The 18,687-nt window shown below is 39.0% G+C and overlaps 1 protein-coding gene across 1 annotated transcript in view; it reads left to right on the top strand.

Moving 5' to 3' along the window:
- The window catches only part of CNNM2 (cyclin and CBS domain divalent metal cation transport mediator 2), a 182,125-nt gene that overhangs the window by 2,750 nt on the left and 160,688 nt on the right, over positions 1–18,687 (top strand). The window lies entirely within an intron of this gene.

Below are 18,687 nucleotides of genomic sequence, written 5' to 3'. Positions count from 1 at the left end.
ACATTCAGGTGAAGTATGTTAGCAATGCTAGGATCCAAGGTTGTTTGTAGGAAAGAGTAGCCTGTAGACTGATTTGTTCATGGTATCTGTCTTGTGTCTTTTTATTATGCAAGGACTTGCTAGTCAAAATCTTTCCTTGTAAATGTAGGGGTGCATATTGTGTTTAAAATAAAAATCAGTTTATCTCCTAGTAGAGCGCTTTGAAAACAAATGTGCTTGGTTTCCAATGAAAATAATCTAAGGGCATAATATGTTACCTTTTAATAACTAGGTTATAACAACAACTTTTAAAAAAAATACTTGGAAATGTCTTTTTGATTTCTGACAGCCTCCCAACTGAAAAAGTCCACTCTTAACAGATGGCTTCCTAGTTGTGAGAATCAGAAATATTCACCCACCAGTATATCCCTTAATTCCATTTTCCAGGTTAAGTTAATAATAGTAAAATATTGAACATTTGAGTAATTAATAATCATGCTCTTTTAAGTTTTGTGCTTTCCTTACAACAACCCTATGAGGTAGTAGTGAATTTTTGCAGAAATCAGGCTTCTATGAGTTAGCCTTATCATACCGTTACTCCCTACCTTCTCTCTAAACCCATCTGCTCTATTTCTGTATGTGGTACCACCATTCTCTCTTTCTTCCCTGTTTGTGACCTTGGTGTCACCTTTAACTCTTCTCTCTCCACCTCACATGTCCAATTAGCTACCATCTCCCATTGATTCTACATCTGCAAAATCTCTCATGTTCCTCCATCACTCCATTCCCATTAACAGTAGTCTAGTACAGGCCTTCATTACCATCCATATGGTAGATTGCAGTAGCCTCCCCACAGGTCTTTTCATCTCCAGTTTATTTTTTGTAACCTTGCAAGAATACTCTTTCTTACACTTAGTCATGCTACTTCTCTACTCATAAATCTTTGGTCACTACCTAACATCCACCCAGTAAAAATTCAAACTCCTTTGTCTGTCATTCCCTGGCATAACCCCTCTTCTTCATTCATTTCTGTCAAACAAAACTAATCTCTGTCCTCCCTGCTACCCCCACATTAACCACCCTGCACTCAACTGAGAAGCCGTTTCCCTCACAGTTTTCCTTGAGCTTCCCTCCATGATAACTTCAGACTTCACTTTTAGCACTTTGTTTTGCAACTCTTTAACACCCCATGTAATGTTGTGTATTATAGTCTATTTTTGTTGCCTTAGCCTTCTGCTAGACAGCAAGTTCCACAAAGGCAGTGATCAAGTCTTAACCAGACAACATTCTATCATAGTTTTTATCACAGTGCAGCATCTGCTTGACAAATATTGGTTTATTGAATGTATGAGTAGCCACCTGAATATAGCAGAAAGGAATCTAGGATGGTGATTTACATTGGGCTAAAAAAAAAAAAAGATGGATTGACCATTAAATTCTCAGACAGTTTACTTCTCTGTAATCACTAATGGGCAGGCAGTCAAGTCAACAAGTCAGTCTGTACTATGTGCCAGGCTCTGTGCTAAGTGTTAGGGATACAAAAGGCAAAGCCTGTTCCCACCCTCAAGGAGCTTATGTTCTAATGGGGAAATGACATGGAAGCAACTGATGTCCACATGAGATTTGGACAGGGTAAAGGATTTTATTTCTTCTTTCATTCCTCTTCAGTTGACCAAAATATATTTCCCTCCTTCTTAACTTAACAGACCCAACAAATTTAACACAGAAATATGACATGAAATTACTGCTTTATTGTCCTGCCATTGTGAAACAACGGGAATGATGTTGCTTTTTATATAGTTCTTTTTTCATCATTTACTTCAGTCTGGCTTTAGGTACCTCGCCCCCACCGCAGCTTATAAATCTTGGTTCTCTCATCCTGACGCCACTCAAAAAATTTTTTGTGTGATTTTTTACATGCTACGCTTTGGTAGGCTTTTTCAGGTTGTCATCTATCATTTCCCTATATCTTAATTTTGTTTTCTTTTCTTGAGAAACGTGCTTCCCAATTACCCATCTTTTTTCAAAGAAAACATTTTGAAATGTATTAATAGAAACATATCATATAGAGTTAGCAATGTGTGTGTGTGTGTGTGAGTGTGAGAGAGAGAGAGTGTGTGTGTGTGTGATATTCAGTGCTTGCCTGAAAACCAGCATGATGTTCAGGGATAGTTAAGGAGATGGTACTAAGTAATGGTGTAGAGTCTAAAAAAAGAAAATACAAAATGTGGTTTGAAAAACATTCTAGTGAAATTTTAGAGTAGTATCTTGTCACTCGATTTTTCTTTATGTTTTGGGATCATGAGGCATTTGAACTTAAACCTTTTAATCAATTTGTGATAAGAAATTGAAGTATTCTTTCAAGTCTGTGGTTGCAAATGTTGATTTGCAACCTTGAAGAAAGATATCTTTAATCGTCTACCATTAAAATAAGAGTTTTTCAACTTCTTTTGAATTCTCTTTCCAGGAATGATGAACTTGGGCTTTTAATGTTTCTCCCTTGTGTGTCTTCAGTTTCCTTAGGTATAAATTGCAAAGATCTCACTTGATTCCCCCCCCACACACACACACTTTTATTCCTTAGCTATTCTGGATGTATTGGAAACTGGTAATAATACCCCTCCAAGGATTTTTATCTTCTGGGGGTTGGGGATGATAGTTTTGGGATTTGGAAGTACACTGGAGAAGGGAGATTTGTCATTAATATTCACCAAAACCATTTTTCCAAGTGTAGTCAGGTTTTTATTTTCTTTCCTTTTCCTTCTCTCAAATTCCTTAAGCTGAAGAGTTCAACAATCCAGATCTCCTGGAAAAAGTGACTATTTTATTTGGGGGTGGGGAGTAACAGTAGGTGGGATTTCTGCATTGAAGATTTTGTATAATAGTCACCTGCAAATATCCTTTGGTGTGGAGGGAATAGAAAAATTCAGAAATGTGAATAGAAGTGAAAGAGTATCTACAGAGTTATGTGTATAGATGTGTGTTTCTCTTCTATACTATGCAGACATCAGTTGGTGTTCCATTTTTGTTTTTTCTTGACTGATCTTACTTACCATGTGTGATCCTAAATCCAAAGTATTCCCTTTCCAGTTCTTACATGAAAAAGCAACAAGAATTTGTCTTGTAACCCTCTTGTGATGCTAACATTGTAGGGCATTAGTGGATTTCCCACTTTAATGCCCCAGAGTGTTTTCAGTGTCAGTACATGTCATGAGTTCTCACTTCCTCATTTGCTACGGTTATGATGCTGGGCAAATTTAATTTTGATCATCATTTTTGTATTTATTTTTGTAACCTATATAAAAGCATAAAAACATATCTCTAATGAACAATTATTTTTTTAAAATAATAAACATTTTTATTTAAATATTTGAATTCCAAGTTTTATCCCTCCTTCCCTCCCTCCTCTACCCCTTCCTGAGGCAGTAAGCAATCAGATCTAGGTTATACATGTGCAATTAAAAAAAAAACTTATTTATTTATTTATTTTAGTTTTCAACATTTGTTTAGATAAGATTTCCAATTTCAAATTTTTCTCCCTCCCTCCCCTCCCCCCTCCTCTAGACAGCAGTAATCTGATAAAGTTTGTATATGTATATATATATATATATATATATATATACACACACACACACACACACACACACACACATTAAATATATTTCTGCATTAGTCATGTTATAAGAGAAGAATCAGAGCAAAAAGGAAAAACCTCAAAAAAGAAAAACAACAGCACCAAAACCAAAAGAAATAGTATGGTCCACTTAGCATCCATATTCCACAGTTCCTTTTTTTTTTTCTGGATCTGGAGAGCCTTTTCCATCATGAGTCCTTTGGAACTTTCTTGTACTGTTGGATTGGTGAGAAGAATCTAGTCTGTCACAGTTGATCAACACATAATGTTAATGATACTGTGCATAATGTTCTTCTGGTTCTTCTCATCTCACTCATCGTCAGTTCATGAAAGTCCTTCCAGGTTTCTCTGAACTCCTCCTGCTCATCGTTTCTTACAGCACAATAGAATTCCATTGCATTCATATACCATAACTTGTTTAGTCATTCCCCAATTGATGGGCATCCCCTCAATTTCCAATTCCTTGCCACCACAAAAAGAGCAGCTATAAATATTTTTGTACATGTGGGTTCTTTTCCCTTTTTTATGATCTCTTTGGGGAAAAGACCCAAAAGTGGTATTGCTGGGTCAAAAGGGTATGCACAGTTTTATAGCCCTTTGGGCATAATTCCAGATTGCTCTCCACAGTGGTTGGATCAGTTCACAGCTCCACCAACAATGCATTAGTGTTCCAATTTTTCCACAGCTTCTCCCAGATTTATTATTTTCCTTTTTTGTCATATTAGCCAATCTGACAGGTGTCAGGTGGTACCTTAGAGTTGTTTTAATTTGCATCTCTCTAATCAATAGTGATTTAGAGCATTTTTTCATATGGCAATAGATAGCTTTGATTTCTTCATCAGAAAACTGCCTGTTCATATCCTTTGACCATTTCTCAATTGGGGAATGACTTGCATTCTTATACATTTGATTTAGTTCTTGATATATCTTAGAAATGAGGCCTTTATCAGAAGTACTGGCCATAAAAATTGTTTCCCAGTTTTCTGTCTCCCTTCTAATTTTGAACGCATTGCTTCTGTTTGTACAAAAACTTTTAAATTTAAATACATGTGCAATTATGTAAAACATTACCATATTAGTCATTTTGTGTAAGAAAATGAATAAAGGAGAAAATGAAAGGCAGTGAAAATAGCATGCTTCAGTCTGTGTTCCATCAACATCAGTTCTTTTTTTTGGAGGCGGATAGTATGCTTCATCATTAGTCCTTTAGGATTGTCTTGGAGCATTGTATTGCTGAGAATAGTTAAGTCATTCACAGTTCTTCATCAAACAGTGTTGCTGTCACTGTGCACAATGTTCTTCTGGTTCTACTCACTTCACTATATATAAGTTCATGCAAGTCTTTCGAGGTCTTTCTGAAATCATCCTGCTTGTCATTTCTTATAGCACAATAATATTCCATCACCATCATATACCACAGCTTATTTAGCCATTCCCCAGTTTATGCATATTCCTTTGATTTCCAATTCTTAGCCATCACAAAAAGAGCTGCTAGAAATATTTTTGTACAAATAGGTCTTTCTCTCTTTTGGTGGTTGTCTTTGGGATATAAACCTAGCAGAGGTATAGCTGGATCAGAGGGTATGCACAGTTCTATAGCTCTATGGGCATAGTTCCAAATTGCTCTCCAGAGTGGTTGGATCAGTCTAATGAACAATTCTTTTGTGTGTGTGTGTGTGTGTGTGTGTTTTGGGTGGGGCAGTGAGGGTTAAGTGACTTGCCCAGGGTCACACAGCTAGTAAGTGTCAAGTATCTGAGGCCGGATTTGAACTCAGGAACTCCTGAATCCAGGGCCAGTGCTTTAGCCACTGCGCCACCTAGCTGCCCCTAATGAACAATTCTTAATCACCCTAACCCATGTATCTATTTTTGTGATAATAGATCTAAATAAGAGAATGATCTGTGTGAATTCCTTTGGTGAGGTTGTGGGAACCTTGGGAAACTTTTGGGAGGAAAGCAGTGCTGTGTGGGGAAAGGGGAGACCCAGTTAAAACGGACAGAACTGTAGTTTACACTGGAGGATCTTTCCGATTTACTTGCCAGAGTCCTCCTTTACAACTGGGTAGAGACAATAGCCTTGAGATTTAACCGTGAGGAACCTGAAGAATTAGTAATCCATTGTTGTTTTTATCTCTCAGCTTTGTAACTAGTGCTCTAGTGTGGGTTACAGTACTAGGGCCTTAGCCCTGGCTGAGAACAGGTGGGGAAAAATGATTCGGCACAGATGTCCCTGTAATGATGTTCTTCTTTGAGAAAATAGAAACAAATATGGAATGAGTACAGCCTAAGCATATGATTATCTGTTCCTATATTGTGACAAGTCTTTCCATATTATTGTATTGAGATTTTTTTGGAGGGGGTGGGACAGTGGGGGTTAAGTGACTTGCCCAGGGTCACATAGCTAGTAAGTGTCAAGAGATCATATTTGAACCCAGGTCCTCCTGAATCCAGGGCCGGTGCTTTATCCACTGCTCCACCTAGCTGCCCCCTGTATTGAGATTTTAATGTTCAATAGCTGAGTTTCTTTACTCAATAAAGTATTGAGTTTGAGAGCTACATATATGTTGGCTAGATTCTAGGAAGTCGAACACAGCTCGGGCAGGTTTGTTCTGAGGATTGCATGTGTTATTATAATGTCTTCTGAGCACACAGTTAACATGCACAAGATGGAGCTATGCATAGTTTTTACATAAGCAATGAAATGGGATGGGGGAAGTTGTGCATTCACAGAGCTGGAATGGACCAGAGGTCATTTAGTCCAGATCCACAGCTCCATTGGACAGGTGAGGAAAATGAAATCCCCAAAGGTGGCTTAACATAGCTCACATATTAGGCGGGTTAGCATTTTAACATAGCTAGTTAACATGGAAGTTAATGGAAGAATTAGAACTTATAACTCAGGTTTCCTGATTATTAGTCAGTGTTGTTTAAAAAAAGTTTGAAACTTTACTATCATTAAAGACTTATTAATCAGACATAAAAAATAAGGAATACAACTTTTTGTCTATCCTTCCGCATTTAACAAAGATAGAACCAAATTTTTTAACAGATAACCATCTACCCAAATGCCCCTTTCCAAGTCAGCCTGATAGCACCCCTCCCTGCAGTTTTATTTTCTTTGTTGTGTAAGCTCAGCTATGAGGCTGTTGGGTTCCCTTTGTATCACTTCATGAAACTTTCTACATCTCCTCATACAGCTCATATTTATCCCTTTTGGGGAGGCATAATATTCCATTGTGGCAATATAGCTTACTTTATTCAGCCATCCTTCAGTTGGTTGGATATATAGGTTTCTAGTTTTTTGCATTTAGAAATAAAGTAGCTATGAACACACACACACACATTCATAGCTGCTTTACTTCCAGCTAGGTCCTCTTTTCCTTTTAATAATATTTTTATGACATAATCTTAGCATGGGAATGATTAGGTAAGGCCAATGTTCTTTCCACTGCATAGTGCAGCAGCCTTTCTACTTAAAAGAGTCATTATCGTCATTGGAAAAGGAAAACCAATGTTTAGGTTTGCAGGAAGTTTTGATTCCACCTATAATCTTGATGCTAACAATTTCAATGAAATAGTATTTCTATTGGTTGCCATTATTTCTATAAATAATAAACCCAAATTTGAATGTCTTTTACTTTATGTTTCAAATCTTCCAAGATCAGATTGGAGTATATTTCGGGTAAGAGGCTGGTGATATAGGGACATACTTGGTGCCAAGAATAGTTAAATATTGGACATTGTTTCCATTGTAATAGGCCTGGTAGCAAATATTTACTTTTCTGGGGTCCCTTTGCAATTTATTTACTCTTTAGGTTGTTTCCTTGATGAGAAGGAACACACAGTATGCTCAGTTTAGGGCAGTGAATCCTGAATTGGGGTCGTAGGTTGAAATTTCTTTGGCTATTTCAATTTCTGTTTGCATTGTAAAGCTGTAAGATTCCCCTTGGAGCTTTGGCCAAATTATTTGGATTTTACATTCTCACTGTTGGGTACATCTGCTCTTTGTATTGCAGTTCATTTCTTCAGACACCTTTTTTTTCTTTATAACAAGGGGTTGTCTCTTGTGAAGTAGAATTCCTCCTGGACTTTGGAAAGTTGGAACTTGGTCAAAAAAATCGGAACAGAGGTCAAATCAGGAAAGAAATTACCTTGTTGGCCAATGTGGTGATTAAGTTAGTATGATCTAAACTGGGCAGGAAGATGTCTTATTTTGTTTCCCACAATATTTTTATGAATTAAATATTTTTACACCTTGTCTCCTGTTTATCTTACAAAACCGTCATCAGGATGACTGAAAGACTTCAATCTACTTTGAAAAGGTATTAATCCCAAATATTTATTTAGTAAATTCAACATCAATTGAAAATATCAATAACAAGGAAAATCACAACAGAATCTAATTAATCAGTGTAATGTTTAATCACGTATAACAATCCTTGGACTGACTACCCATTTTTGGGCAAGCTGCCATGCTCTGATGAGGCAGTTCAGAGAGCCATAGCGCTTGCCTATGAGTGGCTCTTTACCCTACATTTCATATGCATTAGACGTATACTTCATTTCCAGTAAGACTTATTAAGGTTTAGTTATAGAGGGACCTCTTATTAACCATAATACCTGAAAGTCTGTTACTAGCTTTGGCTATTCAGAGGGAGAGTTTTGGTTTCTTTTAGTTTTATCTCTTTCCCTCATCACTTCTTTAAAAATACAAGAGACACTTTCTTTGCACATTAGGTATACATCATAAAGCTGACAAAGTTTTGGTTCCGAGTTAATCCAGTGCCCATCCAATGTCTGAGGTAGGATTGCCTTGTGTTCAGTGGCTCTTCTTAGGTCCAAGTATAAACACTGGTGTAATCTGCCTTCCTTGGGCGGGCCCATTGCTGGGTGTAGGCGCCCTCCTTTTTGGTGTTTGGATTCTCTCCCTGCTCACCAATACCTGTCTCCCTCCCTCCCCCAGTTCTAAGAATATCTGTCTGGTATCTTCCCTGGTCCTACTGGTTTTTGTCATTCCTCTGAAGACTTGTAAAATAGGCCTCTGTGGGCCATTTGTGCTTATAGTCTATATAGATATGGAAATCCTAGAAAACAAACTGAGTTATTCTGTAAGTGACTACATGTTCAGGTTGTTGCTTCATATAACATTTTAGGCCTGAAGTTCTATCCCAGCCTGTCTTTAGAAGAATAGAGAATGTGCTGCAGAAGATATATATTTCAATTCCATGATAAGGTAGAATGTCTTTGTGTTTCCTCTCTTTTTTAAATTAAGGAAAAGGGAATATTACTTTATTTTGGTCATTCTTTTCCATGCCTTTGTTTATTCATTCAACATGTACTTTGTGTAGTACTTTTTGCTAGGTGCCGAGAGCTTCTTTAGAAGCCTAAGACATTGACTCTGGCACTGCTTAAAAGCTTCTTGGGGCTTTTTTTGGCTTGTTGCCTTTTTTGAAAATTAAAGGTGGCGTGATGTGAGACAGCAATAGTATGTAGCATGAGGGGCAGATAGGTGGTACAGTGGATAAAGCACCGGCCCTGGATTTAGGAGGACCTGAGTTCAAACCTGGCTTCAGACACTTGACACTTACTAGCTGTGTGACCCTGGGCAAGTCACTTAACCCTCATTGCCCCACAGTAAAATTTTTTTTTAAATTTAAAAATTAAATAGTATGTAGCACAGGGCATGAGCATATTGCCATGGGGGAAGCCCTCTAGTCTTTGTCCTGGATACCTTATATTAAAGGAGAGTACAAAATTTCTTTGGAAATAAAATGAATCTAGGTTACCTGACTCTGTCCATTCCCATTATCAAGGTCTAGATACTGGCATCTTTCATCTTTAAGCAGTTGCTTTTTTTTTTTTTTTTTTTTTAGTGAGGCAATTGGGGCTAAGTGACTTGCCCAGGTCACACACCTAGTAAGTGTTATGTGTCTGAGGCCAGATTTGAACTCAGGTACTCCTGACTCCAGGGCCCATGCTCTATCCACTGCGCCATCTAGCTGCCCCTAAGCAGTTGCTTTTGATTGGTGAAGCTAAGAATTCTCGGACTATAAAATCCTTTCCCTCCCTCTGTTTTGTTAAGACATTGGGGTTGTTTGGGGTTAAAAGATAGTAAATTACATGCTTTTGATTTATTGGGATAACAAGAGCATCCACCATTGGTGAAATGCACCATAGCTGTCTTCTGGTATACTTTCAAATGATGGATAAAGTTGCATCCTTCCAAATTAGGGAGGGACAAAGATGCTACAGTTAGTTGGTTTGATAACTACAAATCTGACCAACTGAGACATTGGGAGTTTGAAAGTAACTTGATCGTTTGCGATCTAATTACTCTCCAGAGCATCTTTTCTCCAACTAAAGGGTTGTAGGTAAGGAGATGAGCATAGAAGAAATGATCTTATATATATATGGCTTCTTAGTGTTGTCTCTCTTAGGCATATGCTGTCCATAGTTTTCTTTGGGTCATTTAGGAAATATTTAAAGAGATACCGCCTTTGTTTTTATTCTAATGTTCGTATTCTAAATGTCACTTTCAGAGATCTGCCAGTAAGGCCCAGGTAGCAGGAATGGACTGATTGAAGGTGAGGACTTTTGCACTAGGGGTTTGTGGAGGGAAGGGGAGATTTTACTGCTGTTGTCTTATGGTTATGTTAGCAAGCAAAGCCTCATTTTATCCATCTCCTCATATTCAGTAGCTGAAGAAATGTGCTGATTCTTCATGGATCCTCTTTTTTTTCCAGTTGTCAAGAGATTATTGACTAGAGAGAGCTCTCCAGAGGGAGAGAAAAGAAGCAGCAGAGCCATTTACCCAGACATATGAGAAACCAGAATGACTAGACAAGTTTGTGTCACCTTTTAAGGATTAGGCAAATCGATTTTGGGGTTAAGTGACTTGCCCAGGGGTCACACAGCTAGTAAGTGTCAAGTGTCTGAGCTCAAATTTGAACTCAGGTCCTCCTGAATCCAGGGCCAGTGCTCTATCCACAGTGCCACCTAGCTACCCCTACGATTTGTTTCTTTTAACCTCTTTTGATTTAGAGGTGACTTGACAGGAATGATTTAGACTATAAATTTGATTACTAAGCATAGACAGTTTTTCTTTATTCTGATGGCTGTCCTGTGAGGGGGATCCCCCCTTAAGAAAAGGCCATTCTGGTGTGCTCACACTGTAACATGGATTGACCCAATTTAATTTTGATTTGTAGATCTCAGAATTTGAATCAGTGGTTGAGAGACCACTCTTATCACTATATTTTCTTGGAATTGGTTTGGTTTTGTGTCATTTACATGCAGAGAAAGCTGGGTTGGAATGTGTCCCATGGAGTACTGAGCCTGTTGAACTACGTATATATGGGCAAATTATCCTTGCCATTTCTGCTTGTCAGAATTGTTTTTTAGTGTGGGTGATTCTGGGATTAACATTATTTTGATGCACCTGGGGATTTCAGAGTATGTATGTGTGAGTGATGATTGGAGAGAGCACAAAGCTTGGAATCAGGAAGACTCTTCTTCCTGAGTTCAAATGTGGCCTCAGACACTTACTAGTTCTCTGACTCTGGGCAGGTCACTTAACCCTGTTTACCTCAGCTCCTCTTCTGTAAAATGAGCTGGAGAAGAAAATGGCCAGTCCACTACAGTATCTTTGCCAAAAAAACCCCAAAAGGGGTCTTGAAGAGTGAGATGCGACTGAAAAGCAACAACAATAACAACAAAAGCTACTTATAATGATTCACATAGAATTAAAATGAGGGTCTAGAGCAGTACTACAAAAAAAGTTTTATTAATAGCTTATGAACTTTTTTCTTTTTCTTTTTTGTGGGATGAGGGTTAAGTGACTTGCCCAGGGTCACACAGCTAATAAGTGTCAAGTGTCTGAAGCTGGATTTGAACTCAGGTCTTCCTGAATCCAGGGCCGGTGCTTTATCCACTGCACCACCTAGCGGCCCCCAATAGCTTATGAACTTTTAAGGCTTTTGACCTTTCAAAGTTATTTTTCTTATAAAGAATTCTGGATCTTCCTACTGTCTGATACAGTGGGCGTTATAATTTGAGAAATTGAGTGTTCTGCACTAAGCTTGAACTTTCAGTAGGTTAATGAAGACATTTATCTTCACATCATTTGAAAAACCAAGTTAATGTTAAGTCTCATGAAAACCAAAGGTGAGAATTGCTCGTTAGTTGTGTTGAGGTGTGTATACTTTGTATTTGCTTGGAAAATTCAGTCCAGGGTGTGTGGCACATTCTCTTCATTGCTGACTCTTTCATGTTTTTTGTTTGTTTGTTTGTTTTTGAGGGGCAATGAGGGTTAAGTGACTTGCCCAGGGTCACACAGCTAGTAAGTGTCAAGTGTCTGAGGCCGTATTTGAACTCAGGTTCTCCTGAATCCCAGGCTGGTGCTTTATCCACTGGGCCACCTAGCTGCCCCTCTTTCATGTATTTTGCGGGCTGATTATTTCCTATTTATTTATTCCACTATGGTAGTCTTTCGGTTCATCTACAGTAAGTTTGGGGATGTGGTAGAATAAACTGGATATATTTGAAGGCTTTGCAGTGCTGACAGTAACAATTGATTACTGTTTTTAAATTTAAAAAATTATGAACATGATCGTCAACGAACGTGACAAACATCAATGAACAAAACAATTCCATGTATTGAGAACAGCAAATAGAGGCTTGTATCTGAAACCAAGAATGTCTATTATATGCAGCTTCTTGGTTGTTTTTTTTTAAATACATTTTTTTAACAAGGTAGCATTCACATTCCCCGTTTGTGAGTTCATTATTTTTCAAAGAAGCTACTTGGTTCTGACCTAGAAGTGCTGTTTAATTGTTAATTTGGGCATTGTCTATGCAAATATAGAGTGAGCATGGATAGTTTTCTTCAGCTGAAAGGTCAAAAACAGCTGTAGAGAAAGAAGGTGGGATTCCAGAGCCAGGCCGGCAGGTTTCTAATACCGAAGGCTATGGTGTGGGCAGACTTCTCTGCTGGGAAGTTTTCTTCCCATTTCCCTAGGAAGTGAAGAGCAGCGCCACCAGGATTCCCAGGGTCACTGTTTTGTCTGGGGCTCTGCAGCCATGTTCCTGTCCCTGATGCCATCTGCAGAATAAAGGGCTTGGGCAAGTGACCCTGGAGTTCCCTTCTAGCTCTAAATGCATGAGCCTGTGTTTTTACTGTGCAGTCTGTAGACTGGTTGTTTTCTGTACTCCTATGACATTACACGTTTTATTGCTTTGTTATTGGATACAATAATAGCTGACATATAGTCCTAAAGGGCTTGATGTATATAATTTCATTTGTTTCCTGTAACAACCCTGTGATGGAAGCAGTATAGGAATTCTTTTCCCCACTTTGCAAATGAGGAAACTGAGGCTTTAGTGACATTAAGTAACCTGTTCCAGAGTCTTCTAAGGACCCTTGACTCTTGTGGTTTTCACTTCATTCTTCATTTGTGCTTTTTTGTGGTTAATTACATTGTCAGCTTCTCAAGGGCAAAGGCCGTGCATGTCCTTTACACCTTCTATTTTGGAGGCTTGGAGAGTACCCTTTTTTGTTCAAGGAATTCCTGGTCATCCTTCAAAGCCTCACTAAAGCCCCATTTTTTTCCCTTGACAGTTCTACCTGTAGTAGGTTACCTGTAGTAATCCCACCTTGCCTTTTTTTTTTTTTTTGGGTGGGCAGTGAGGGTTAAGTGACTTGCCCAAGGTCACACAGCTAGTAAGTGTCAAGAGTCTGAGGCTGGATTTGAACTGAGGTTCTCCAGGGCCAGTGTTTTATCCACTGTGCCACCTAGCTGTCTCCTCCACCATGCTTTTTTTTTTTTTAAACTTTTAATGCACTTAGAATCATAAGATGTTAGAGTTCGAAGGGATCTTAGACCACCTAGTCCAATTACTTCATTTTACAGGGGCAACAGGAACAGAGACTTCTCTTTTTTTGTTTGTTGGTTTGTTTTTTTTCGGGGCAGTGGGGGTTAAGTGACTTGCCCAAGGTCACACAGCTAGTAAGTGTCAAGTGTCTGAGGCCGGATTTGAACTCAGGAACTCCTGAATCCAGGGACGGTGCTATATCTACTGCACCACCTAGCTGCCCCCCAGAGACTTCTCTTAGGTCACAGAGTTAGTGGTATTTCAGTTCTCCTAATTCCTAATAGTCTTTCTACTATACCATGTTTCATCCTTACTGTCTGTGTTACTGATGATAACCTATATTTTCTTATACTGTTATTTATATATTTGTAAACTTGTCTCTTCCAATTGGATTGTAAATTCCTTGAAAATTAAGCCAGGTCTTTGTAGACTCTGGATTTGCACAGTGCCTTTCATGCTATCATGGATTCATTCAAAAAATATTGATTGAATACTTATTTGATATAGCAAAATCAGAGCAAGACATTGTTACTGCCCCTGGCATAGTTTATTATAATGTCCTTCTGAATCTGAAAACTAGGTTACTCTGTGAGTTACTCTTGAAGGCTTTGAGCCTGTACTCTCACATGTGGGACCTGATAGATCACAAAATAAATACCTATGTACCATGGAAAGCCAATTCAAGTGTTGTTCCTTCTCCCCTCCTACAACCCAGTTTCCTCCCAGGCACCCCAACCCCCACCCCGCCTTTCCTTTACCTCCAGTCCTGGCTATGATTTGCAGAGGCTTATGTTTGATACTTTGGGGGATACAAAGGTGAGTAAAGAATGCCCCTCAAAGTTGATAAAGATGAAAGATACGGATATCACTGGACTATGAGACATATCTTTGGTCTCCTCTGACACATTCTTTTTTCTACTGCTTTATTGACTCCATGATAATTTTATAACTTACTGGGTTTTAAAATAAAGCTATCAAAGATTTATTTTTTTTAAATTTCCATACTTTTACAATGATCTAAAGCCATGAATAAATTTGGGCAGGTGAGCACTTTTGCTTTAGATAATCTATGTAAAGTACATTGTAAACCTTAAAGTTCTATCTAAATGCTAGCCATTATGATTATGATTATTGAGAAAATAGGGGGGGGCAGCTAGGTGGCGCAGTGGATAAAGCACTGGCCCTGGAGTCAGGAGGACCTGAGTTCAAATTCAGCCTCAGACACTTAACACTTCCTAGCTGTGTGACCCCGGGCAAGTCACTTAACCCCAATTGCCTCACACCCCCCCCCCAAAAAAAAACAATATTAAAAAAAAGAAAATAGGGGGCAGCTAGGTGGAGCAGTGGATAAAGCACTGGCCCTGGATTCAGGAGGACCTGAGTTCAAATCTGGCCTCAGACATTTGACACTTATTAGTTGTGTGACCCTGGGCAAATCATTTAACCCTAGTTTCCCTGCAAAAAAAAAAAAGAAAGAAAAAGAAAAAAGAAAATAGAATAGACTGTGAAATAGGAAAAAACCTCAATCTTTTGTAATTTTTTTCTCGTTACAAATTAAGAAAGATTCAAATTTTAAAACTTAGAGTCACCTTTTTTTGGGGGGAAAAGTAGGTATGCCGTACTCAATAGAAAATTTAAAGAGAATTACAAACTTACTGTGTGACCCAATTGATGAATTCTTTCATTCTAAAGGGTAGAGAGGAGGTAACTGGAGATCTTGATGCTGTTGCCAGTGTGAAAGATCAGCTTCCCCTGTTCTAGCTGTCGTAGCAAAATTCAGGTAGTCAAATAATGACTGAGAATGCTCTGTATTAAATAAGGTAGCATAAGCAAAAGCTTTGCCAACCAGAAAGTGTTATGTAAACGTGAGCTGTTGTCATCATCATCACCACCACTCATCTTGCCAGGTTCAGTAAATGCCATTTTGATATGCAAATGTCCTCAGTGAGGCCATACTCCATTAGCTTAATAAACTGGTGGGCTAGGAGCATATCTCTGCACATAGGTATAACCCACCAGTCTGTGGGATAGTTGTTTGACCCAGCAGACGTGGGCCTGAACCTTCATTGCTAAACAAACTCTGGCCATTTGAGTCCTGACTTAGCTTTATGTGCTGCTATTTCCTGCTGTTCCAGAGTATTGTACAGATGTTATCAGGCAGAGAGAATCTGGAAGGAGGCCAGTAATTTCATATGGTGGGAAAAGTGTGTGTGTGTGTGTGTGTGTGTGTGTGTGTGTGTGTGTTTTTAAGGTAAAGAAATGAAGTTGGATGTAAAGATAAAGCTATTATGGATGTCCGTGGAAATATTAGCTATGTTGCTTTAGGAATTACTACCCCTACTGTGGGAATAATATGCAAGTTAGGCGGTTGTATTAGTAGAGTGGTAAATACAATGGATTGGGTATTTACATTGTACAACTTGATTTTTGAGCATAAACTTGTAATGTTGTTGGTATGGGGTATGAGTACTGTATTAATAATTTTTCCCTTTAAATATATGATTTTTCTGGACTCAGGAGGACCTGAGTTCAAATCCAGTCTCAAACACTTGACACTTACTAGCTATATGACCCTGGGTAAGTCATTTAACCCTCATTGCCTCATCCCCCCCCAAATAAATGTATGATTTTAAAAATATCTGTCATTCTTATGTAGATTTTATCAATTAAATGACAATTTCTTTTTATCCAGCTGAATAGTTCTATAAAGGACTTCAGTAGGAAAAAAAGTGATTCACTTAATAGAAAATTGTTTTTTCACTAGCCTTTTCTAGCATACATTTAGTTCATTAAATGAAGGGTACTTATAAACATTTTTCCTATTGTGTAACATTGAACAGTTTCACTTGATGTGATGGACATCAAGTTTCACTTGATGTGATGTGATGGAGGACTGCTTTTCGATCTCTTCAGATCCAAGACATTTCGTGGACTTTGGGCATATCTGCATGTTAAAAGTTCAGGCGTCACAAAAGTAATTTCCCTATTTCAGACAGAGGCACCGCTGTTTTTCTAGTCACCCAGGTTTGGAACCTTATAGTCATCCTGGATCCTTATCCTTTCCCTCAAACCACATACCTGATCATTTGCCAAACCTCCTCTTAACTGCCTCCACAGCCTCTACCTTAGTTCAGGCCCTTATCACTTATACAGACACTATTGCAACAGCCTCCTCCTTGCTCTCTGCCTCTAATGTCTCCTTCTCCAGTCTGTCATCCACACAGCTGCCAGATTAATACTCCAGAAGTGCAAGTCGAATCACAATCTTAATGGCTTCCTACTGCTTTTAGGGTAAAATACAGACTTTCTTGCTTGGCATTTGAAGCCCTCCACAATCCAACTTCTGTCTCTCCCTTAGAACGAGGGCTTTCTTGAAAGCAGCGACTGACTTTGAATTGTTTTTGTATCCTCAGCGCTTAGCATAGTGCCTGCACTCAAATGGGCGCCTCATAAATGCTTACAGACTGCCTGCCTGACTTGTTTTCACATGATCCCCTTTCCTGAATGCACACACGCCACACTGTCCTGGTTATTGTTCCCGGTAATAATCATCGCGATAATAATGATAAAGCCTGCACTTTAAGGTCTGCAGAGTGCTTCCTGTGTGTTAGCTCATTTGATCCTCACGATAACCCTGGGAGGGAGAGACTATTTTTATCCCCATTCTATAGGTGGAAAACTGAGGCCCAGAGGGGTTTAATGACTTGCCTAGGATCACACAGCTCATGAAGTATCTGGGGCAGTCTTCCTGATTCTAAATCTGACACTATCCAAGAATCCACTTAGTTGCTACGACATTCCATCTCCTGCCCATATGCCTTTGTACAGGCTTTCCCTGGCACCCGTCATGAGCGCTCTGTCCCCTTAGAAATGTCTTGGCACATCCTTCCTATTTGCTTAGTTGTGTGTGTGCTGTATACCCTATTGAAATGTAAACTTCCAGAAAGTGAGGACTGGTTCTTTCTCTTGCCTCGGTTTGTTTCCCTGGTGCCAGGCTCAGTGAAGAGCGCCCTTCAGTTACTTGTTTGACACAATTAACTTTAGTTTCCCAGCTGCAGAGAGCCCTGAGACCTGGACATTCAAGCACCGGGCATCATTTAGTTTTTGGCCATTCAGGGGAATGAGAGGAATTCAATAGCGACTCTGCATCATAGTTCTTCTATCGGTCATATTAGTTGGAAGTCTTGGGCCTATTGCATTAGAGGCAGTGGCCCAACATTTTTATTAATTTTTGGTTCTGTACTTACTAAACATCAAACATAGGTATTTTCTTATTTATAGAAGAATGGAAAAAGAGGATTATACATGAAACTATGAGTCTCTTATGAATAGCTTGTATTTTAAAAAAGAATATAATGTAGCATGTTAATTGAAGAGCCTTTCTGCCAGGATCTGTCTTCTTCTGAATCTTGTCTGTTCACTTTTGTGCATTAAAAAAAGTTTTGTGTGTGGGGGTGGGCAGTGAGGGTTAAGTGACTTACCCAGGGTCACACAGCTAGTGTCAAGTGTTTGAGGCCCGATTTGAACTCAGGTCCTCCTGAGTCCAGGGACCGTGCTTTATCCATTGTACCACCTAGCTGCCTCACACTTTTGTGCATTTTAAAGTGCTATACAGGAACCCTGTTTTCTTTCTTTTCTTCTTTTTTTGGCACCCCTATCACTAATTCCTCATTTTTTTCCAAATCCCCCAACTCCCATTAAAAAAATCCTCTCTTCTCAATTTGGAATTAGGCCCAAAGGGCGATAAAGCTGTGCATACCCTTTGACCCAGCAATACCGCTTTTGGGTCTTTTTCCCAAAGAAATCATGGAAAGGGGAAAGGGACCCACATGTACAAAAATATTTATAGCTGCTCTTTATGTGGTGGCAAGGAATTGGAAGTTGAGGGGGTGTCCATCAATTGGGGAATGGCTGGACAAGTTGTGGTATATGAATACAATGGAATACTATTGTGCTGTAAGAAATGATGAGCAGGAGGAGTTCAGAGAAACCTGGAGGGTCTTGCTGATGATGAGTGAGATGAGCAGAACCAGAAGAACATTGTACACAGTATCATCAACATTGAGTGTTGATCTACTGTGATGGACTATATTCTTCTCACCAATGCAATGGCACAGAAGAGTTCCAGGGAACTTGTGATGGAAGAGGATCTCCAAATCCAAGAAAGAAAAAAAAAAAGAACTGCAGAGTATAGATGCTGAATG

Source organism: Dromiciops gliroides, chromosome 2 (genome assembly GCF_019393635.1).
Source record: "Dromiciops gliroides isolate mDroGli1 chromosome 2, mDroGli1.pri, whole genome shotgun sequence".
NCBI lineage: Eukaryota > Metazoa > Chordata > Mammalia > Microbiotheria > Microbiotheriidae > Dromiciops > Dromiciops gliroides.
This window is presented reverse-complemented; position numbering and strand designations above follow the sequence as displayed.